Here is a 23,974-nt window from a genome sequence, read left to right on the forward strand (position 1 = left end):
CTGTGTGTATATATAGCTGTGTGTATATAGCTGTGTGTATATAGCTGTGTGTATATAGCTGTGTGTATATAGCTGTGTGTATATAGCTAGTGTGTATATAGCTGTGTGTATATAGCTGTGTGTATATAGCTGTGTATATAGCTGTGTGTATATAGCTGTATATGACTGGTGTGTGTATATAGCTGTGTGTATGTATATAGCTGTGTGTATATAGCTGTGTGTATATAGCTGTGTGTATAGCTAGTGTATATAGCTGTGTGTATATAGCTGTGTGTATATAGCTGTGTGTATATAGCTGTGTGTATATAGCTGTGTGTATATAGCTGTGTGTATATAGCTGTGTGTATATAGCTAGTTATATTCAACTGTGTGTATATAGCTGTATATAGACTGTGTGTATATAGCTGTGTGTATATAGCTGTGTGTATATAGCTGTGTGTATATAGCTGTGTGTATATAGCTGTGTGTATATAGCTGTGTGTATATAGCTGTGTGTATATATAGCTGTGTGTATATAGCTGTGTGTATATAGCTGTGTGTATATAGCTGTGTGTATATAGCTGTGTGTATATCAGTGTATATAGCTGTGTGTATATAGCTGTGTGATATATAGCTGTGTGTATATAGCTGTGTGTATATAGCTGTAGCTGTGTATATAGCTGTGTGTATATAGCTGTGTGTATATAGCTGTGTGTATATAGCTGTGTGTGATATAGTAGCTGTGTGTATATAGCATGTGTGTATATGTGTGTATATAGCTGTGTATATAGCTGTATATAGACTGTTCTGTGTGTATATAGCTGTGTGTATATAGCAGGTGTGTGTATATAGCTGTGTGTATATAGCTGTATTATATAGCTGTGTGTATATAGCTGTGTGTATATAGCTGTGTGTATATAGCTGTGTGTATATAGCTGTGTGTATATAGCTGTGTGTATATAGCTGTGTGTATATAGCTGTGTGTATATATTGTATGTGCTGTGTGTATATAGCTGTGTGTGTAGTATATAGCTGTGTGTATATAGCTGTGTGTATATATATAGCTGTGTGTATATAGCTGTGTGTATATAGCTGTGTGTATATAGCTGTGTGTATATAGCTGTGTGTATATAGCTGTATTCCTTGACTGTTCTGTTAGTTATGGATCTGACTGTTCTGTGTTATCCAGGGGTGGAGTTTACAGGACTACACAGAGACACTGCAGCCGTAGCGCAGATACACTTCCTCCAAGGACAGGTAAGACTGTTAGGTCACTTCCTCCAAGGACAGGTAAGACTGTTAGGTCACTTCCTCCAAGGACAGGTAAGACTGTTAGGTCACTTCCTGTAAGACTGTTAGGTCACTTCCTGTAGGACAGGTTAGACTGTAAGGTCACTTCCTCCAAGGACGGGTAAGACTGTTAGGTCACTTCCTGTAGGACAGGTAAGACTGTAAGGTCACTTCCTGTAGGACAGGTTAGACTGTAAGGTCACTTCCTCCAAGGACGGGTAAGACTGTTAGGTCACTTCCTGTAGGACAGGTAAGACTGTAAGGTCACTTCCTCCAAAGGTAAGACTGTTAGGTCACTTCCTCCAAGGACGGGTAAGACTGTAAGGTCACTTCCTCCAAGGACGGGTAAGACTGTAAGGTCACTTCCTCCAAGGACGGGTAAGACTGTAAGGTCACTTCCTCCAAGGACGGGTAAGACTGTAAGGTCACTTCCTGTAGGACGGGTAAGACTGTAAGGTCACTTCCTCCAAGGACGGGTAAGACTGTTAGGTCACTTCCTCCAAGGACGGGTAAGACTAAGGTCACTTCTTCTACAGATATGGATAGATGAGGAGGTCCTCGGTTTTGTTCCCATTTGAGAGATCTGGGATTTCTCCAGAATTTCAGCCAGTATTTAGGTCAGGAATGGGCCACTAGCGGCCAGCACGCTGCCCTGAGTTCCTCTGTGGAGATGGGAGAACCTTCCAGAAGGACAACCTCTTTCAGTAGGCCCACTGGTCAATTTACTTTGAAACAAAATGTTCTCTCTGCCTCCAAGACGGGGGCCAGGCAAATGTTTTGCCCTCGAGGTGGGGGGCAGGCAAATGGTTTGCCCTCGAGGTGGGGGCCCAGTTAAATGTTTTGCCCTCGAGGTGGGGGCCCAGTTAAATGTTTTGCCCTCGAGGTGGGGGCCAGTTAAATGTTTTGCCCTCGAGGTGGGGGGTGTTTTGGGTGGGGGGCCCAGTTAAATGTTTTGCCCTCGAGGTGGGGGGCCCAGTTAAATGTTTTGCCCGAGGTGGGGGGGCCCAGTTAAATGGTCGAGGGGGGCCCAGTTAAATGTTTTGCCCTCAAGGTGGGGGGGGCCCAGTTAAATGTTTTGCCCTCGAGGTGGGGGGCCCAGTTAAATGTTTTGCCCTCAAAAGGGGGCCCCAAAGGCTACTGGTACAATGTGTTCAGTCAGTCCCTCCACATTGGGTTCTTTCTGCAATCTAAAATGCTTTATTGTGCTCCAACAACCATGACAATATGCAATGAGTTTATCTGTCTTAATATTTCATGACAATATGCAATGAGTTTTGTCCAATTTGTCATAAAAATGCGCTGAGAGGAGAAGTTTGTTGGCTTGATTGAACCATATTATGTGGTAGATTTGAATTTGGGGATCCCCTGGTTGACAGCATACCCACAAGCCACTGCAGCCCCTCATGATGTCAGATATTTTGTAGCCCCCGCCCCCTGGTTGACTGCATACCCACAAGCCACTGCAGCCCCTCATGATGTCAGATATTTTGCCCCCCTGGTTGTAGCCACTGCAGCCCCCTCATGCAGATATTTTGTAGCCCCGCCCCCCCCCCCTGGTTGACTGCATACCCACAAGCCACTGCAGCCCCTCATGATGTCAGATATTTTGTAGCCCGCCCCTGGTTGACTGCATACCCACAAGCCACTGCAGCCCTCATGATGTCAGATATTTTGTAGCCCCCCCCCCTGGTTGACTGCATACCCACAAGCCACTGCAGCCCCTCATGATGTCAGATATTTTGTATGGTTGACTGCATACCCACAAGCCACTGCAGCCCCTCATGATGTCAGATATTTTGTAGCCCCCCCCTGGTTGACTGCATACCCACAAGCCACTGCAGCCCCTCATGATGTCAAGCCCCGCCCCTGGTTGACTGCATACCCACAGCCACTGCCCTCATGATGTCAGATATTTTGTAGCCCCGCCCCCCTGGTTTGACTGCATGCAGCCCCCCATGACAAGCCACTGCAGCCACTGCCCTCATGATGTCAGATATTTTGTAGCCCCCGCCCCCCTGGTTGACTGCATACCCACAAGCCACTGCAGCCCCTCATGATGTCAGATATTTTGTAGCCCCTGGTTGACTGCCCCCTGGTTGACTGCACTGCACCCACAAGCCACTGCAGCCCCTCATGATGTCAGATATTTTGTAGCCCCCCCCCCCTGGTTGACTGCATACCCACAAGCCACTGCAGCCCCTCATGATGTCTGGTTGACTGCATACCCACAAGCCACTGCAGCCCTCATGATGTCAGATATTTTGCCACTGCAGCCCTCATGATGTCTAGCCCCCGCCCCCCTGGTTGACTGCATACCCACAAGCCACTGCAGCCCCTCATGATGTCAGATAGCCCGCCCCCCTTTTGTACCCACAAGCCACTGCAGCCCCTCATGATGTCAGATATTTTGTAGCCCCCCCCTGGTTGACTGCATACCCACAAGCCACTGCAGCCCTCATGATGTCAGATATTTTGTAGCCCCCCCCCCCTGGTTGACTGCATACCCACAAGCCACTGCAGCCCTCATGATGTCAGATATTTTTAGCCCCGCCCCCCTGGTTGACTGCATACCCACAAGCCACTGCAGCCCTCATGATGTCAGATATTTTGTAGCCCCGCCACCCCCTGGTTGACTGCATACCCACAAGCCACTGCAGCCCTCATGATGTCAGATATTTTGTAGCCCCGCCCCCCTGGTTGACTGCATACCCACAAGCCACTGCAGCCCTCATGATGTCAGATATATTTTGCATACCCACAAGCCACTGCAGCCCTCATGATGTCAGATATTTTGGTTGACTGCATACCCACAAGCCACTGCAGCCCCTCATGATGTCAGATATTTTGTAGCCCCCCCCCCTGGTTGACTGCATACCCACAAGCCACTGCAGCCCTCATGATGTCAGATATTTTGTAGCCCCCCCCCCCTGGTTGACTGCATACCCACAAGCCACTGCAGCCCTCATGATGTCAGATATTTTGTAGCCCCCGCCCCCCCTGGTTGACTGCATACCCACAAGCCACTGCAGCCCCTCATGATGTCAGATATTTTGTAGCCCCGCCCCCCTGGTTGACTGCACCCACAAGCCACTGCAGCCCCCATGATGTCAAGCCACTGCAGCCCCTCATGATGTCAGATATTTTGTAGCCCTGCAGCCCTCATGATGTCAGATATTTTGTAGCCCGCCCCCCCCTGGTTGACTGCATACCCACAAGCCACTGCAGCCCCTCATGATGTCAGATATTTTTATTTTGCCCCCCCCCCTGGTTGACTGCATACCCACAAGCCACTGCAGCCCCTCATGATGTCAGATATTTTGTAGCCCCCCCCCCTGGTTGACTGCATACCCACAAGCCACTGCATACCCACAAGCAGCCCCTCATGATGTCAGATATTTTGTGAGTCCCCCCCCCCTGGTTGACTGCATACCCACAAGCCACTGCAGCCCTCATGATGTCAGATATTTTGTAGCCCCCCCCCCCTGGTTGACTGCATACCCACAAGCCACTGCAGCCCTCATGATGTCAGATATTTTGTAGCCCCCCCTGGTTGACTGCATACCCACAAGCCACTGCAGCCCCTCATGATGTCAGATATTTGACTGCATACCCACAAGCCACTGCAGCCCCTCATGATGTCAGATATTTGGAAGCCCCCCCCCTGGTTGACTGCATACCCACAAGCCACTGCAGCCCCTCATGATGTCAGATATTTTGTAGGTTTATTTGTGCATTTACAAATTCAGCCCCTTCAGTCCCTCCTTCCTGGTCTGTGATGTCATCCTGGTGTTGTGCTCTGTGATAGGGCCGTCTGTTGTCGCTGCTTGATGACAACACGCTGCACCTGTGGGAGCTGGGCGGAGCTTCCCATGATGGACAGGGGAGGGGCTAACAAGCTGAGGGTGTGGTCTACCTGGAAGAAAAACGCAACTACAGTCTCCTGGGACGACCTGGACTAGAGAGCTGCAGGTACACACACACACACACACACACACACACACACACACACATACACACACAAAACACACACACACACACAACACACACACACACACACACACACCACAAAACACACCACACACACCACACACACCACACACACACACCACAAAAACACACACACACACACCACAAACAACACACACACACACACACACACACACACACACACCACAAAGCACACACACACACACACACCACAAAACACACACACACACACACCACAAAACACACACACATACCACACAAAACACACCACACACACACACACACACAGTGAGACACTTGGAACGCATACATACACATACATGTATGTGTGTGTTATAATGTGTGTGATGTTGTCTCCAGTGCAAGCCGTGTGACAGTTCTGCTGTTGTTGAGGTCATGTGACCTGCTGTGTGTCGGCACCGAGGGAGGGGGCATACACTTCCTGGATCTGCCACGCCTCTCGTTGAGGGATAACCAATCACTCCTGCTGGACCAGGTAATGCAGAGGTGAGTGACAGCTGCTTCAGCCAGTGGGAGGAGGTAGTGTGGGTCTGTTCTAGAATGGGTTGGGTTCTAGAATGGGTTGGGTTCTAGAATGGGTCTCCAGGTTCCATCCTGGTCAGCTGAGAGGAGAGCTGTCACAGGTGTGTATCTATGTTGTGTGTATATTTCCCACTGCTCCTGTTGTCATGGTCTTTAGGGGGAAGGGCCTCCTGTTGTCATGGTCGTTAGGGGGAAGGGCCTCCTGTTGTCATGGTCGTTAGGGGGAAGGGCCTCTGTTGTCATGGTCGTTAGGGGAAGGGCCTCCTGTTGTCATGGTCTTTAGGGGGGGAAGGGCCTCCTGTTGTCATGGTCGTTAGGGGAAGGGCCTCCTGTTGTCATGGTCGTTAGGGGAAGGGCCTGTAGGGGAAAGGGCCTCCTGTTGTCATGGTCGTTAGGGGAAGGGCCTCCTGTTGTCATGGTCATGGTCTTTAGGGGAAGGGCCTCCTGTTGTCATGGTCGTTAGGGGAAGGGCCTCCTGTTGTTGTCTTTAGGGGAAGGGCCTCCTGTTGTCATGGTCTTTAGGGAAAGGGCCTCCTGTTGTCATGGTCGTTAGGGAAAGGGCCTCCTGTTGTCATGGTCGTTAGGGGAAAGGGCCTCCTGTTGTCATGGTCGTTAGGGGAAGGGCCTCCTGTTGTCATGGTCGTTAGGGGAAGGGCCTCCTGTTGTCATGGTCGTTCATGGGGGAAGGGCCTCCTGTTGTCATGGTCGTTAGGGGAAAGGGCCTCCTGTTGTCATGGTCGTTAGGGGAAAGGGCCTCTGTTGTCTGTTGTCATGGTCGTTAGGGGGAAGGGCCTCCTGTTGTCATGGTCGTTAGGGGGAAGGGCCTCCTGTTGTCATGGTCGTTAGGGGAAGGGCCTCCTGTTGTCATGGTCGTTAGGGGAAAGGGCCTCCTGTTGTCATGGTCGTTAGGGGAAGGGCCTCCTGTTGTCATGGTCGTTAGGGGGAAGGGCCTCCTGTTGTCATGGTCGTTAGGGGAAGGGCCTCCTGTTGTCATGGTTAGGGAAGGGTTCATGGGGGGAAGGGCCTCCTGTTGTCATGGTCTGTTAGTTAGGGAAAGGGCCTCCTGTTGTCATGGTTGTTAGGGAAATGGTCGTTAGGGGAAGCCTCCTGTTGTCATGGTGTTAGGGGAAGGGCCTCCTGTTTTAGGGAAAGGGCCTCCTGTTGTCATGGTTGTTGGAGTTGTTGTCATGGGGAAGGGCCTGTTTTCATGGTTGTTAGGTTGTCAGGGTTGTTCATGGTTGAGGGGAAGAGCCTTGAGGTGCTAACGAGGGCTCAACGTCACATCACAGGGAGGGGTGGAGTTTTGAGGGAGGGTGAGGGAGAGAGAGGATGGAGGTTGAGGGGAGGGTGGAGGTTCAGAGGGTGAGGGATGAGGTTCAGAGGGGGGTGAGAGGGTGGAGGTTCAGAGGGTGAGGGGAGAGAGAGGTGGAGGTTCAGAGGGTGAGGGGTTGAGGGTGAGGGAGAGGAGAGAGAGAGGGGTGGAGGTTCAGAGGGTGAGGGTGAGGGAGAGAGAGGGGTGGAGGTCAGAGGGTGAGGAGAGAGAGGGTGGAGGTTCAGGGGTGAGGATGAGGAGGGAGAGAGAGGGGGTGGAGGTTCAGAGGGTGAGGGAGAGAGAGTGGAGGTTCAGAGGGTGAGGGATGAGGTGAGGGAGAGAGGGGGGGAGGTTCAGAGGGTGAGGGAGAGAGAGGTGGAGGTTCAGAGGGTGAGGGATGAGGTAAGGGAGAGAGAGGGGGTGGAGGTTCAGAGGGTGAGGGATGAGGAGGAGGGGGTGGAGGTTCAGAGGGTGAGAGAGAGTGGAGGTTCAGAGGGTGGATGAGGTGAGGGAGAGAGGGGTGGAGGTTCAGAGGGTGAGGGATGAGGAGAGAGAGGGGTGGAGGTTCAGAGAGGGGTGAGGAGAGAGGGGCTGAGGTTCAGAGGGTGAGGGAGAGAGAGGGGGTGGAGGTTCAGAGGGTGAGAGGAGAGTGGAGGGTGAGGGGAGAGAGAGGGGTGGAGGTTCAGAGGGTGAGGGATGGGGTGAGGGAGAGAGGGGGTGGAGGTTCAGAGGGTGAGGGATGATGGGGTGAGGGAGAGCGAGGGGTGGAGGTTCAGAGGGTGAGGGAGGGGCTGGAGGTTCAGAGGGTGAGGGATGGAGAGACACAATGAAATGCTTTGTGGGTAATGTTTGCGGTTTGGTGGTTCTGGCGACCATCCTTTGTGCTGGACTGCCCTCTCCTCAGTGTGGAGGGGGCACAATCCCACTCTGGGGGAGAGATCCTATCAGTCTTGGTTCGGCATCATCTGAATCACTGTGATGGGTAACGGTGTTTTTCAGAGTACCTGAGGACTACAGGTGGCTGATGGGTAACAGTGTTTTTCAGTGTACCTGAGGACTACAGGTGGCTGATGGGTAACAGTGTTTTTCAGCGTACCTGAGGACTACAGGTGGCTGTGGCGGTGTTTTTCAGCGTGCGGAGGACTACAGGTGGCTGATGTGTAACGGTTTTCAGCGTACCTGAGGACTACAGGTGGCTGTTTTCAGCGTACCTGAGGTGTGTTTTCAGCGTACCTGAGGACTACAGGTGGCTGATGGGTAACGGTGTTTTTCAGCGCACCGGAGGACTACAGGTGGCTGATGGGTAACGGTGTTTTTCAGCGTACCTGAGGACTACAGGTGGCTGATGGGTAAGGTGGCTGATGGGTAACGGTGTTTTTCAGCGTACCTGAGGACTACAGGTGGCTGATGGGTAACGGTGTTTTTCAGCGTACCTGAGGACTACAGGTGGCTGATGGGTAACGGTGTTTTTCAGCGTACCTGAGGACTACAGGTGGCTGATGGGTAACGGTGTTTTTCAGCGTACCTGAGGACTACAGGTGGCTGATGGGTAACGGTGTTTTTCAGCGTACCTGAGGACTACAGGTGGCTGATGGGTAACGGTGTTTTTCAGCGTACCTGAGGACTACAGGTGGCTGATGGGACTACAGGTGGCTGATGGGTAACGGTGTTTTCAGCGTACCTGAGGACTACAGGTGGCTGATGGGCTGATGGGGAACAGGTGGCTGATGGGTAACGGTGTTTTTCAGCGTACCCGAGGACTACAGGTGTGGGAAGTCTCTGGGACCGGTGGAGTCGTTACAGGAACACCCCAAGCAGCCAGGGAAGATTCTGATTGGCTACAGCAGAGGCCTGGTCGTCCTATGGGATCTCAGCACCCACAACCCAGAACACATGTTCCTAATATAAAAACTGGTAAATAAATATAACTAAATAAGCTCTGTCTGTCTTTCATGGCTCTTTGTCAGAAGTCTTTCTGCCTGTCGTCGTATTGCACCTCTCTACTCTCATTCCATTGTTCAAGGAAGTTCATTTGTTCCTTATTGTGCTACTAGGGGCCAATAATACGGCTGAACACAGTGTGTGTCTGTTACAATACGGCTAAATGCAGTGTGTGTCTGTTACAATACGGCTAAATGCAGTGTGTGTGTTACAATACGGCTAAATGCAGTGTGTGTGTCTGTTACAATACGGCTAAATGCAGTGTGTGTCTGTTACAATACGGCTAAATGCAGTGTGTGTCTGTTACAATACGGCTAAATGCAGTGTGTGTCTGTTACAATACGGCTAAATACAGTGTGTGTCTGTTACAATACGGCTAAATGCAGTGTGTGTCTGTTACAATACGGCTAAATACAGTGTGTGTCTGTTACAATACGGCTGAACACAGTGTGTGTCTGTTACAATACGGCTAAATACAGTGTGTGTGTCTGTTACACACGGCTGAACACAGTGTGTGTCTGTTACAATACGGCTAAATGCAGTGTGTGTCTGTTACAATAAACGGCTAAATGCAGTGTGTGTCTGTTACAATACGGCTAAATGCAGTGTGTGTCTGTTACAATACGGCTAAATGCAGTGTGTGTCTGTTACAATACGGCTAAATGCAGTGTGTGTCTGTTACAATACGGCTAAATACAGTGTGTGTGTTACAATACGGCTAAATGCAGTGTGTGTCTGTTACAATACGGCAGTGTGTCTGTTAAATGCAGTGTGTGTCTGTTACAATACGGCTAAATGCAGTGTGTGTGTTACAATACGGCTAAATGCAGTGTGTGTGTTACAATACGGCTAAATGCAGTGTGTGTCTGTTACAGTACGGCTAAATGCAGTGTGTGTCTGTTACAATACGGCTAAATGCAGTGTGTGTCTGTTACAATACGGCTAAATGCAGTGTGTGTCTGTTACAATACGGCTAAATGCAGTGTGTGTCTGTTACAATACGGCTAAATGCAGTGTGTGTGTCTGTTACAATACGGCTAAATGCAGTGTGTGTCTGTTACAATACGGCTAAATGCAGTGTGTGTCTGTTACAATACGGCTAAATGCAGTGTGTGTCTGTTACAATACGGCTAAATGCAGTGTGTGTCTGTTACAATACGGCTAAATGCAGTGTGTGTCTGTTACAATACGGCTAAATGCAGTGTGTGTCTGTTACAATACGGCTAAATACAGTGTGTGTCTGTTACAATACGGCTAAATGCAGTGTGTGTCTGTTACAATACGGCTAAATGCAGTGTGTGTCTGTTACAATACGGCTAAATGCAGTGTGTGTCTGTTACAATACGGCTAAATGCAGTGTGTGTCTGTTACAATACGGCTAAATGCAGTGTGTGTCTGTTACAATACGGCTAAATGCAGTGTGTGTCTGTTACAACGGCTAACGGCTAAATGCAGTGTGTGTCTGTTACAATACGGCTAAATGCAGTGTGTGTCTGTTACAATACGGCTAAATGCAGTGTGTCTGTTACAATACGGCTAAATGCAGTGTGTGTCTGTTACAATACGGCTAAATGCAGTGTGTGTCTGTTACAATACGGCTAAATGCAGTGTGTGTCTGTTACAATACGGCTAAATGCAGTGTGTGTCTGTTACAATACGGCTAAATGCAGTGTGTGTCTGTTACAATACGGCTAAATGCAGTGTGTGTCTGTTACAATGTGTGTGTGTCTGCAAATGCTGGTGTCCCTGTGTGGGAACAGTAGCTCGGCTAAATGCAGTCAGTTCTGTTACGACGGCTAAATGCAGTGTGTGTCTGTTACAGTACGGCTAAATACCAGTGTGTGTCTGTTCCATCGGCTAAATGGTGTGTCTGACAGACTAAATACAGTGTGTGTCTGTTAACGGCTAAATGCAGTGTGTGTCTGTTACACACAGGCTAAATGCAGTGTGTGTCTGTTACAACACCCCTAATGCCCCTACATACACTAAACAGTGTGTGTCTGTTACAGTACGGCTAAATGCAGTGTGTGTCTGTTACACACACTAAATGCAGTGTGTGTCTGTTACACACACAAACACACACACACACACACACCCTAACTGTTACAACACGGCTAAATACAGTGTGTGTCTGTTACACACACAAATGCAGTGTGTAACTGTTACAATACACTAAACACAGTGTGTCTGTTACAATACACTAAATGCAGTGTGTGTCTGTTACAATACGGCTAAATGCACTAACCCCTACAATACACTAAACAGTGTGTGTCTGTTACAATACGGCTAAATGCAGTGTGTGTCTGTTACAATACGGCTAAATGCAGTGTGTCTGTTACAATAACGGCTAAATGCAGTGTGTGTCTGTTACAACACGGCTAAATACAGTGTGTGTCTGTTACAACACACAAATGCAGTGTGTGTCTGTTACAATACGGCTAAATGCAGTGTGTGTCTGTTACAATAACGGCTAAATGCAGTGTGTGTCTGTTACTAACCCCTACACACACACCACCCTAACCCCCTAAATGCAGTGTGTGTCTGTTACAATAACGGCTAAATCCAGTGTGTCTGTTACACACACACACACCCCTAAATGCACCCTGTGTGTCTGTTACAATAACGGCTAAATGCAGTGTGCCCTACACACACACTAAATGCACTCTGTTACAATACACAAATGCAGTGTGTGTCTGTTACACACACACTAAACACACTAACCCCTGTTACAACACACAACAGTGTGTGTAACCCCTACACACACTAAACACAGTGTGTCTGTTACACACAAATGCAGTGTGTGTCTGTTACACACACGGCTAAACACTAACCCCTACACACACAAATGCAGTGTGTGTTACAACACACTAAATGCAGTGTGTCTGTTACACATGTGGCTAAATGCAGTGTGTGTCTGTTACCCTACACTAAATGCAGTGTGTAACCTGTTACACACACACTAAATGCCCTAACCCTACACACACACAAATCACCCTAACCCCTACACACACACATCAAATGCACCCCTGTGTCTGTTACACACACACACATCACCCTAACCCCTACACACACACACATCAGTGTAACCCCTACACACACACACACAGTGTGTAACTGTTACACACACACTAAATGCAGTGTGTGTCTACAAACACACGGCTAACACACTGTCTGTTACAAACACTAAATGCAGTGTGTCTAACCCCTACAAACACAAACAGTGTGTAACCCCTGTTACACACACAAATGCACCCTGTGTGTCTGTTACACACACGGCTAAATGCAGTCCCTAACCCCTACACACACACAAACCTTTGTGTGTCCTGTTCCTTGGGACCTCGGCTAAATGCCTTGTCATCTGTTACGTTGTGTAAATGCAGGTGTGTCTGTTACATTAACTAAATCAGTGTGTGTCTGTTTCCCTTGGGACCTCATTAATCTAAGTGTGCAGTGTGTCTGTCTCAGGTCCGCTAAATCCAGTGACCTCATTAACTCCTTGTGTCTGTTACAATACGTCTAAATGGTGTGTCTGGGACCTCGGCTAAATGCAGTTGTGTCTGTTACAATACGGCTAAATGCAGTGTGTGTCTGTTTGGGACCTCATTAACTGTGTCTGTGTCATCTGTCTAAATTGTGTGTGTGTTACAATGGGACCTCAAATGCAGTTGTCATCTGTTACAATACGGCTAAATGCAGTGTCTCAGGTCCGTTCCCAGTGTGGGACCTCATTAACTCCTTGTCAGTGTGTGTGTGTGTTCAGGTCCGGCTTGGGACCTACAGTGTTAACTGTTCACGGCTAAATCAGTGTGTGTCTCATCTGTGTGTCTGTTACAATATGGCTAAATGGTGTGTCTGACCTCATTAACTCCTTGTCATCTCGTTGTGTCTCAGGTCCGTTCCCTTGGGAATCATTAACTGTCTGTCATCTGTCTCGTTGTGTCTCAGGTCCGTTCCCTTGGGACCTCATTAACTCCTTGTCACCTGTCTAAATGCAGTGTGTGTCTGTTACAATTGGGACCTCAAATGCTTGTGTCTGTTGTGTCTAAATGCAGTGTGTGTCTGTTGGGACCTCATTAACTCCTTGTGTCTGTTACTCGTTGTGTCTCAGGTCAGTGTGGGTCTCATTAACTCCTTGCAGTGTCTGTTGTGTCTCAGGCTAAATGCAGTGTGGGACCTGTTAACTCCTTGTCATCTCGTTGTGTCTCAGGTCTAAATGCAGTGGGACCTCATTAACTACTTGTCATCTCGTTGTGTCTCAGGTCTGTTCCCTTGGGAATGCATTAACTCCTTTTCATAAATGCAGTGTGTCAGGTCTGTTCCCTTGGGACCTCAAATGCAGTGTGTGTCTGTCTCAGGTCCGTTCCCTTGGGACCTAAATACACTCCTTGTTCATCTAAATGCAGTTGTGTCTGTTACAGGTCCGTTAAATGCAGTGGGTCTGTTAACTGGCTAAATGCATGTGTCTGTCTGTTCAGGTCCGTTCAGTTGGGACCTCAAATGCAGTTGTCTGTTACTACGGCTAAATGTGTGTCAGGTCCGTTCCCTTGGGACCTCATTAATGCAGTGTGTCATCTGTCTACGTTGTGTCTCAGGTCCGTTACCTTGGGACCTCATTAACTCCTTGTCTGTCTCAATTGTAAATCAGGTGTGTTCCCTTGGGACCTCATTAACAGTGTGTGTCTGTTCTCGTTGTAAATCTCAGGTCCGTGTCTGGGACCTCATTAACTCCTTGTCATCTCGTTGTGTCTCAGGTCCGTTCCTGGTGGGACTCATTAACTCCTTGTGTCTCGTGTGTCTCAGGTCCGTGCAGTGTGGGACCTCATTAACTCCTTGTCAGTCTGTGTGTGTAAATGCAGTGTGTCTGTTCCCTTGAGGAAATCAGTTAACTCCTTGTCATCTAAATGCAGTTGTGTCTCAGGTCTGTTCCCTTGGGACCTCATTAACTACCTAAATCAGTCTCGTTGTGTCTCAGGTCGGTTTCCTTGGGACCTCATTAACTCCTTGTCATCTGTGTCTGTTGTGTAAATGCAGTGGTCTGTTCCCTTGGGACCTCATTAACTCCCTTGTCATCTGTGTTGTGTCTCAGGTCCGTCCCTTGGGACCTCATTAACTCCTTGTCATCTGTCTCGTGTGTCTCAGGTCCGTTCCTTGGGACCTCATTAACTCCTTGTCCTCGTTGTGTCAGGTCCGTTCCCTTGGGACCTCATTAACTCCTTGACGTCTGTCTCGTTGTGTTCAGGTCCGTTCCCTTGGGACCTCATTAACTCACTTGTCATCTGTCTCGTTGTGTCTCAGGGTCCGTTCCCTTGGGACCCCCTCATTAACTCCTTGTCATCTCGTTGTGTCTCAGGTCCGTTACCTTGGGACCTCATTAACTCCTTGTCATCTGTCTCGTTGTGTCACTACACAGGTCCGTAACCCCTTGGGACCTCATTAACTAACCCTTGTCGTCTGTCTCGTTGTGTCTCAGGTCTGTTCCTTGGGACCTCATTAACTCCTTGTCATCTCGTTGTGTCTCAGGTCCGTTCCCTGGGGACCTCATTAACTCCTTGTCATCTCGTTGTGTCTCAGGGTCCGTTCCCTTGGGACCTCATTAACTCCTTGTCATCTGTCTCGTTGTGTCTCAGGGTCCGTTCCCTTGGGACCTCATTAACTCCTTGTCATCTCGTTGTGTCTCAGGTCCGTTCCCTTGGGACCTCATTAACTCCTTGTCATCTCGTTGTGTCTCAGGTCCGTTCCCTTGGGACCTCATTAACTCCTTGTCATCTGTCTCGTTGTGTCTCAGGTCCGTTCCCTTGGGACCTCATTAACTCCTTGTCACCTGTCTCGTTGTGTCTCAGGTCCGTTCACCTTGGGACCTCATTAACTCCTTGTCACCCTGTCTCGTTGTGTCTCAGGTCCACACCCTTGGGACCTCATTAACTCCTTGTCGTCTCGTTGTGTCTCAGGTCCGTTCCCTTGGGACCTCATTAACTCCTTGTCATCTGTCTCGTTGTGTCTCAGGTCCGTTCCCTTGGGACCTCATTAACTCCTTGTCATCTCGTTGTGTCTCAGGTCTGTTCCCTTGGGACCTCATTAACTCCTTGTCATCTCGTTGTGTCTCAGGTCCGTTCCCTTGGGACCTCATTAACTCCTTGTCATCTGTCTCGTTGTGTCTCAGGTCCGTTCCCTTGGGACCTCATTAACTCCTTGTCGTCTCGTTGTGTCTCAGGTCCGTTCCCTTGGGACCTCATTAACTCCTTGTCATCTGTCTCGTTGTGTCTCAGGTCCGTTCCCTTGGGACCTCATTAACTCCTTGTCATCTCGTTGTGTCTCAGGTCCGTTCCCTTGGGACCTCATTAACTCCTTGTCATCTCGTTGTGTCTCAGGTCCGTTACCTTGGGACCTCATTAACTCCTTGTCATCTCGTTGTGTCTCAGGTCCGTTCCCTTGGGACCTCATTAACTCCTTGTCATCTGTCTCGTTGTGTCTCAGGTCCGTTCCCTTGGGACCTCATTAACTCCTTGTCATCTGTCTCGTTGTGTCTCAGGTCCGTTCCCTTGGGACCTCATTAACTCCTTGTCATCTGTCTCGTTGTGTTCAGGGTCTGTTCCCTTGGGACTCATTAACTTTGTCAATCTCGTTGTTGTCTCAGGTCCGTTCCCTTGGGACCTCATTAACTCCAAGACAAGTCTCGTTGTGTCTCAAATCGTTAGCCTTGGGACCTCATTAACTGCCTTGTCATCTGTCTCGTTGTGTCTTAGGTCCGTTCCTTGGGACCTCATTAACTCCTTGTCATCTCGTTGTGTCTCAGGTTTTCCTGGGGACCTCATTAACTCCTTTTCATCTTGTTGTGTCAAAAAGGTCCGTTCCCTTGGGACCTCATTAACTCCTTGTCATCTCGTTGTGTCTCAGGTCCGTTCCACCTTGGGACCTCATTAACTCCTTGTCGTCTGTCTCGTTGTGTCTCAGGTCCGTTCCATGGGACCTCATTAACTCCTTGTCATCTGTCTCGTTGTGTCTCAGTCCGTTCCCTTGGGACCTCATTAACTCCTTGTCATCTCGTTGTGTCTCAGGTCTGTTCCTTAGGGACCTCATTAACTCCTTGTCATCTCGTTGTGTCTCAGCAAAAAACCTTGGGACCTCATTAACTCCTTGTCATCTCGTTGTGTCTCAGGTCCGTTCCCTTGGGACCTCATTAACCTTGTCATCTGTCTCGTTGTGTCTCAGGTCCGTTCCCTTGGGACCTCATTAACTCCTTGTCATCTCGTTGTGTCTCAGGTCTGTTCCCTTGGGACCTCATTAACTCCTTGTCATCTCGTTGTGTCTCAGGTCCGTTCCCTTGGGACCTCATTAACTCCTTGTCATCTCGTTGTGTCTCAGGTCCGTTCCTTGGGACCTCATTAACTATTTTGTCATCTGTCTCGTTGTGTCTCAGGTCCAAGCTGTCCCTTGGGACCTCATTAATTCTTGTCGTCTCGTTGTGTCTCAGGGTCCGTTCCCTTGGGACCTCATTAACTCCTTGAAGGATCGTCTGTCTCGTTGATGTCTCAGGTCCATTCTTGGGACCTCATTAACTCCTGTCATCTGTCTCGTTGTGTCTCAGGTCCGTTCCTTGGGACCATCATTAACTCCTTGTCATCTGTCTCGTTGTGTCTCAGGTCCATTCCTTGGGACCTCATTAACTCTAGGATCCATTCTGTCATCTCTTGTGTCTCAGGGTCCGTTCTGGGACCTCATTAACTCCTTGTCATCTGTCTCGTTGTGTCTCAGGTCCGTTCCCTGGGACCTCATTAACTCCTTGTCATCTGTCTCGTTGTGTCTCAGGGTCCGTTCCTGGGACCTCATTAACTCCTTGTCATCTGTCTCTGTTGTGTCTCAGGTCCGTTCCTTGGGACCTCACTAGGACTCCTTGTAACACATCTGTCTCGTTGTGTCACAGGGTCCGTTCCTGGGACCTCATTAACTAGGATCCTTGTCATATCAGTCTCTACTGTCTCTAGGTCCGTTATCTTGGGACCTCATTAACTCCTTGTCATCTCTAGGATCCATTTGTGTCTCAGGTCTGTTCCTTGGGACCTCATTAACACTTGTCATCTGTCTACTGTCTCAGGTCCATTCTGGGACCTCACTAACTCCTTGTCATCTACTGTGTCTCAGGTCCATTCTTGGTAACACTATCAGTATCTCCTTGTCATCTGTCCATTTGTGTCTCAGGTCCGTTCTACTGGGACCTCATTAGGGTCCATTCTTGTCATCTGTCTCGTTACTGTCTCAGGTCCGTTCCCTGGGACCTCACTATCAGTATCTACTGTCTCTAGGTGTCCAGGTCGTAACACTGGGACCTCAGTATCTCCTTGTCATCTCGTTACTGTCTCAGGTCCATTCTGGGACACTATCAGTTAACTCACTGTCGTCTGTCTCGTATTGTGTCTCAGGGTCCATTCTGGTGGGACCTCATTAACTCCTTGTCATCTCGTTGTGTCTCAGGTCCGTTCCTGGGACCTCATTAACTCCTTGTCATCTACTGTCACTCAGGTCCATTCTGGGACCTCATTAACTCCTTGTCATCTCACTGTCTCAGGTCCATTCTGGGACCTCATTAACTCACTTGTCATCTCGTTGTGTCACTAGGGTCCATTCTGGGACCTCATTAACTCCTTGTCATCTACGTTGTGTCTTAGGTCCATTCTGTAAAGCCATCAACAAGATCTTATGGACTATCAGATTCAGTCAGGGTGAGGATCCATTCTGGACACTATCTATCTATCACTATCAGTCTCTACCATCACTATCTATCACTAGGATCCATTCTGGTAACACTATCAGTCTCTACTATCACTATCAGTATCTACTGTCACTAGGGTCCATTCTGGTAACACTATCAGTATCTACTGTCACTAGGATCCATTCTGGTAACACTATCAGTATCTACTGTCACTAGGATCCATTCTGGTAACACTATCAGTCTCTACTGTCACTAGGGTCCATTCTGGTAACACTATCAGTCTCTACTGTCACTAGGGTCCATTCTGGTAACACTATCAGTCTCTACTGTCACTAGGATCCATTCTGGTAACACTATCAGTATCTACTGTCACTAGGATCCATTCTGGTAACACTATCAGTATCTACTATCACTAGGGTCCATTCTGGTAACACTATCAGTCTCTACTGTCACTAGGATCCATTCTGGTAACACTATCAGTATCTACTGTCACTAGGATCCATTCTGGTAACACTATCAGTATCTACTATCACTAGGGTCCATTCTGGTAACACTATCAGTCTCTACTGTCACTAGGATCCATTCTGGTAACACTATCAGTCTCTACTGTCACTAGGGTCCATTCTGGTAACACTATCAGTATCTACTGTCACTAGGATCCATTCTGGTAACACTCTCTCTCTCTGTCTCTCACTGCCCCTCTCTCTCACTGTCTCTCACTGCCCCTCTCTCTCACTGTCTCTCACTGCCCCCCTCTCTCACTGCCCCTCTCTCTCACTGTCTCTCACTGTCTCTCACTGCCCCTCTCTCTCTTTGTCTCTCTGTCTGTCTCTGTCTCTCATGTAGGTGTCCAGTAGTCCTCTACAGTGGAGGAATGCCCAGGGCCAGTTATGGAGACGGTCACTGTCTCTCACTGCCCCTCTCTCTCACTGTCTCTCACTGCCCCTCTCTCTCTCTGTGTCTGTCTGTCTCTGTCTCTCACTGCCCCCCTGTCTCACTGTCCCTCTCTCTCACTGTCTCTCACTGCCCCTCTCTCTCACTGTCTCTCACTGCCCCTCTCTCTCACTGTCTCTCTGTCTCTGTCTCTCATGTAGGTGTCCAGTAGTCCTCTACAGTGGAGGAATGCCCAGAGCCAGTTATGGAGACAGTCACTGTCTCTCACTGCCCCTCTCTCTCTCTGTCTCTCTGTCTCTGTCTCTCATGTAGGTGTCCAGTAGTCCTCTACAGTGGAGGAATGCCCAGGGCCAGTTATGGAGACAGTCACTGTCTCTCACTGCCCCTCTCTCTCTCTGTCACTCTCTCTGTCTCTGTCTCTCATGTAGGTGTCCAGTAGTCCTCTACAGTGGAGGAATGCCCAGAGCCAGTTATGGAGACAGTCACTGTCTCTCACTGCCCCTCTCTCTCTCTGTCTCTCTGTCTCTCCTAGGTGTCCACTAGTCCTCTACAGTGGAGGAATGCCCAGAGCCAGTTATGGAGACAGTCACTGTCTCTCACTGCCCCTCTCTCTCTCTGTCTCTGTCTGTCTCTGTCTCTCATGTAGGTGTCCAGTAGTCCTCTACAGTGGAGGAATGCCCAGAGCCAGTTATGGAGACAGTCACTGTCTCTCACTGCCCCTCTCTCTCTCTGTCTCTCTGTCTGTCTCTCATGTAGGTGTCCAGTAGTCCTCTACAGTGGAGGAATGCCCAGAGCCAGTTATGGAGACAGTCACTGTCTCTCACTGCCCCTCTCTCTCACTGTCTGTCTCTGTCTCTCCCTAGGTCTCCAGTAGTCCTCTCAGTGGAGGAATGCCCAGAGCTCTCTCTCTCAGTCACTGTCTCTCACTGCCCCTCTCTCTCTCTGTCTCTCTGTCTCTCATGTAGGTGTCCAGTAGTCCTCTACAGTGGAGGAATGCCCAGAGCCAGTTATGGAGACAGTCACTGTCTCTCACTGCCCCTCTCTCTCTCTCTGTCTCTCTGTCTCTGTCTCTCATGTAGGTGTCCAGTAGTCCTCTACAGTGGAGGAATGCCCAGAGCCAGTTATGGAGACCGTCACTGTCTCTCACTGCCCCTCTCTCTCTCTGTCTCTCTGTCTCTCATGTAGGTGTCCAGTAGTCCTCTACAGTGGAGGAATGCCCAGGGCCAGTTATGGAGACAGTCACTGTCTCTCACTGCCCCTCTCTCTGTCTGTCTCTCTGTCTGTCTCTGTCTCTCATGTAGGTGTCCAGTAGTCCTCTACAGTGGAGGAATGCCCAGGGCCAGTTATGGAGACAGTCACTGTCTCTCACTGCCCCTCTCTCTCTCTGTCTCTCTGTCTGTCTCTGTCTCTCACTGTAGGTGTCCAGTAGTCCTCTCTCACTGCCCAGAGTCTCACTGTTCTGGAGACTCACTCTCTCTCACTGCCCCTCTCTCACTCTCTCTGTCTCTCTGTCTGTCTCTGTCTCTCATGTAGGTGTCCAGTAGTCCTCTACAGTGGAGGAATGCCCAGGGCCAGTTATGGAGACAGTCACTGTCTCTCACTGCCCCTCTCTCTCTGTCTCTGTCTGTCTCTGTCTCTCATGTAGGTGTCCAGTAGTCCTCTACAGTGGAGGAATGCCCAGAGCCAGTTATGGAGACAGTCACTGTCTCTCACTGCCCCTCTCTCTCTCTGTCTGTCTCTGTCTCTCATGTAGGTGTCCAGTAGTCCTCTACAGTGGAGGAATGCCCAGAGCCAGTTATGGAGACAGTCACTGTCTCTCACTGCCCCTCTCTCTCTGTCTCTCACTGCCCCCTCTCTCTGTCTGTCTCTCTGTCTCTGTCTCTCATGTAGGTGTCCAGTAGTCCTCTACAGTGGAGGAATGCCCAGGGCCAGTTATGGAGACAGTCACTGTCTCTCACTGCCCTCTCTCTGTCTGTCTCTCACTGCCTCTCTCTGTGTCTGTCTGTCTCTGTCTCTCACTGCCCCTCTCTCTCTCTGTCTCTCACTGTCTCTGTCTCTCATGTAGGTGTCCAGTAGTCCTCTACTCTCTCTGTCTCTCACTGCCCTCTCTCTCTCTGTCTCTCTGTCTGTCTCTGTCTCTCATGTAGGTGTCCAGTAGTCCTCTACAGTGGAGGAATGCCCAGAGCCAGTTATGGAGACCGTCACTGTCTCTCACTGCCCCTCTCTCTCTCTGTCTCTCTGTCTGTCTCTGTCTCTCATGTAGGTGTCCAGTAGTCCTCTACAGTGGAGGAATGCCCAGGGCCAGTTATGGAGACCGTCACTGTCTGACCATCCAACAGGACAAACAACACGTCACTCTAGACTTCACATCCAGAGTTATAGACTTCTTCACCGTCCACACCACTGACCCGGAGCACGGTGAGAGAGACACGCACTCCAGAGCGACTCACAGACACCATTAGGATGAAGTGCCTTGCTCAAGGGCACATCTACCGATTTTAAAATAAGAATAATTATTCACCTAGTCTGCTCTGGGATTGGCCCAGCGCTCCTCGTCGCTAGGCTACCTGACCCCCTGTGTTAATATGATCCTAAAGCCCTCGTGGTGCTACTGGAGGAGGAGCTGGTTGTAATAGACCTCCTGACCACCAGGTGTCCCTCCTCCCTACCTGACCCCCCTGGTCCTCTGTCCCTCCTCCCTACCTGACCCCCCTGTCCTAATGTGATCCTCCCTACCTGACCCCCCTGGAGGAGCTGGTCCTCTGTCCCTCCTCCCTACCTGACCACCTGGTGGCCCTCTGTCCCTCCTCCCTACCTGACCCCCTGGTCCTCTGTCCCTCCTCCCTACCTGACCCCCCCCTGGTCCTCTGTCCTCCTCCCTACCTGACCCCCCCTGGTCCTCTGTCCCTCCTCCCTACCTGACCCCCCCTGGTCCTCTGTCCCTCCTCCCTACCTGACCCCCCTGGTCCTCTGTCCCTCCTCCCTACCTGACCCCCTCCCCCTGGTCCTCTGTCCCTCCTCCCTACCCCCCCCCTGGTCCTCTGTCCCTCCTCCCTACCTGACCCCCCCCCTGGTCCTCTGTCCCTCCTCCCTACCTGACCCCCTGTGTTTCCTCTCCCAGAATGATGATCCTAAAGCCCTCGTGGTGCTACTGGAGGAGGAGCTGGTTGTAATAGACCTCCTGACCACCAGGTGTGTCCCTCCTCCCTACCTGACCCCCCTGGTCCTCTGTCCCTCCTCCCTACCTGACCCCCCCCTGGTCCTCTGTCCCTCCTCCCTACCTGACCCCCTGTGTTAATATGATCCTAAAGCCCCGTGGTGCTACTGGAGGAGGAGCTGGTTGTAATAGACCTCCTGACCACCAGGTGTCCCTCCTCCCTACCTGACCCCCCTGGTCCTCTGTCCTCCTCCCTACCTGACCCCCTGCCCTCTGTCCCTCCTAATATGATCCTCTGTCCCTCCTCCCTACCTGACCCCCTGACCCTCTGTCCCTCCTCCCTACCTGACCCCCTGGTCCTCTGTCCCTCCTCCCTACCTGACCCCCCCTGGTCCTCTGTCCCTCCTCCCTACCTGACCCCCCTGGTCCTCTGTCCCTCCACCCTACCTGACCCCCCCTGGTCCTCTGTCCCTCCTCCCTACCTGACCCCCCCTGTGTTAATATGTGTGTTTCCTCTCCCAGACTATGATGATCCTAAAGCCCTCGTGGTGCTACTGGAGGAGGAGCTGGTTGTAATAGACCTCCTGACCACCGGGTGGCCCTCCGTCCCTCCTCCCTACCTGACCCCGCTCCACTCCTCCGCCATCACCACATCCTGTCACCTGGACAACGTCCCCGCCAAGCTCTGGGACCGCCTGGCCGCCGCCGGGAACAGCCAGGGCGCTCAGCCTGGGGTGAGACACTGTACACACACACACACACACAGACACACACACTCAGATCGTCAGAGGGCCAGGTCGTCAGAGAGACAGATCGTCAGAGGGACAGGTCATCAGAGGGGTCAGAGGGACAGGTCATCAGAGGGGTCAGAGGGACAGGTCCCTCCTCAGAGGGACAGGTCCTCCAGAGGGACACATCCTGTCAGAGGGACACGTCAGAGCTCTGGGACAGATCAGAGGGTCAGGGACAGTCCAGGGGGGTCAGCCTGGGGTGAGGACATCAGAGGGGTCAGGTCAGAGAGGGGTCAGAGGGACAGGTCATCAGAGGGGTCAGAGGGACAGGTCATCAGAGACAGGTCATCAGAGGGGTCAGAGGGACAGGTCAGAGGGCCAGGGTCAGAGGGGTCAGAGGGACAGGTCATCAGAGGGGTCAGAGGGACAGGTCATCAGAGGGGTCAGAGGGACAGGTCATCAGAGGGGTCAGAGGGACAGGTCGTCAGAGGGGGGTCAGAGGGACAGGGTCAGAGGGACAGGGTCAGAGGGGTCAGAGGACAGGTCGTCAGAGGGGTCAGAGGGACAGGTCGTCAGAGGGGTCAGAGGGACAGGTCGTCAGAGGGGTCAGAGGGACAGGTCATCAGAGGACAGGTCAGAGGGGGACAGGTCGTCAGAGGGGTCAGAGGGACAGGTCGTCAGAGGGGTCAGAGGGACAGGTCGTCAGAGGGGTCAGAGGGACAGGTCGTCAGAGGGGTCAGAGGGACAGGTCGTCAGAGGGGTCAGAGGGACAGGTCGTCAGAGGGGTCAGAGGGACAGGTCGTCAGAGGGGTCAGAGGGACAGGTCGTCAGAGGGGTCAGAGGGACAGGTCGTCAGAGGGGTCAGAGAAACAGGTCGTCATAGGGACAGGTCGTCAGAGGGACAGGTCGTCAGAGGGGTCAGAGGGACAGGTCGTCAGAGGGGTCAGAGGGACAGGTCGTCAGAGGGGTCAGAGGGACAGGTCATCAGAGAGGTCGGAGGGACAGGTCATCAGAGGGGTCGGAGGGACAGGTCATCAGAGGGATAGGTCATCAGAGGGGTCGGAGGGACAGGTCATCAGAGGGGTCAGAGGGACAGGTCGTCAGAGGGACAGGTCATCAGAGGGGTCCGAGGGACAGGTCATCAGAGGGGTCAGAGGGACAGGTCATCAGAGGGGTCGGAGGGACAGGTCATCAGAGGGGTCGGAGGGACAGGTCATCAGAGGGGTCGGAGGGACAGGTCATCAGAGGGGTCGGAGGGACAGGTCGTCAGAGGGACAGGTCGTCAGAGGGACAGGTCATCAGAGGGACAGGTCGTCAGAGGGACAGGTCGTCAGAGGGACAGGTCGTCAGAGGGGTCAGAGGGACAGGTCGTCAGAGGGTCGGAGGGACAGGTCATCAGAGGGGTCGGAGGGACAGGTCATCAGAGGGGTCGG

The 23,974-nt window shown here is 50.9% G+C and overlaps 1 pseudogene; it reads left to right on the forward strand.

Annotated features, from left to right (window-relative positions):
* Positions 1-1,140: 1,140 nt before the first annotated feature.
* The window catches only part of LOC135564920 (lethal(2) giant larvae protein homolog 1-like), an 86,678-nt pseudogene continuing 63,844 nt past the window's right edge, over positions 1,141-23,974 (forward strand).

Source organism: Oncorhynchus nerka, linkage group LG26 (genome assembly GCF_034236695.1).
Source record: "Oncorhynchus nerka isolate Pitt River linkage group LG26, Oner_Uvic_2.0, whole genome shotgun sequence".
NCBI lineage: Eukaryota > Metazoa > Chordata > Actinopteri > Salmoniformes > Salmonidae > Oncorhynchus > Oncorhynchus nerka.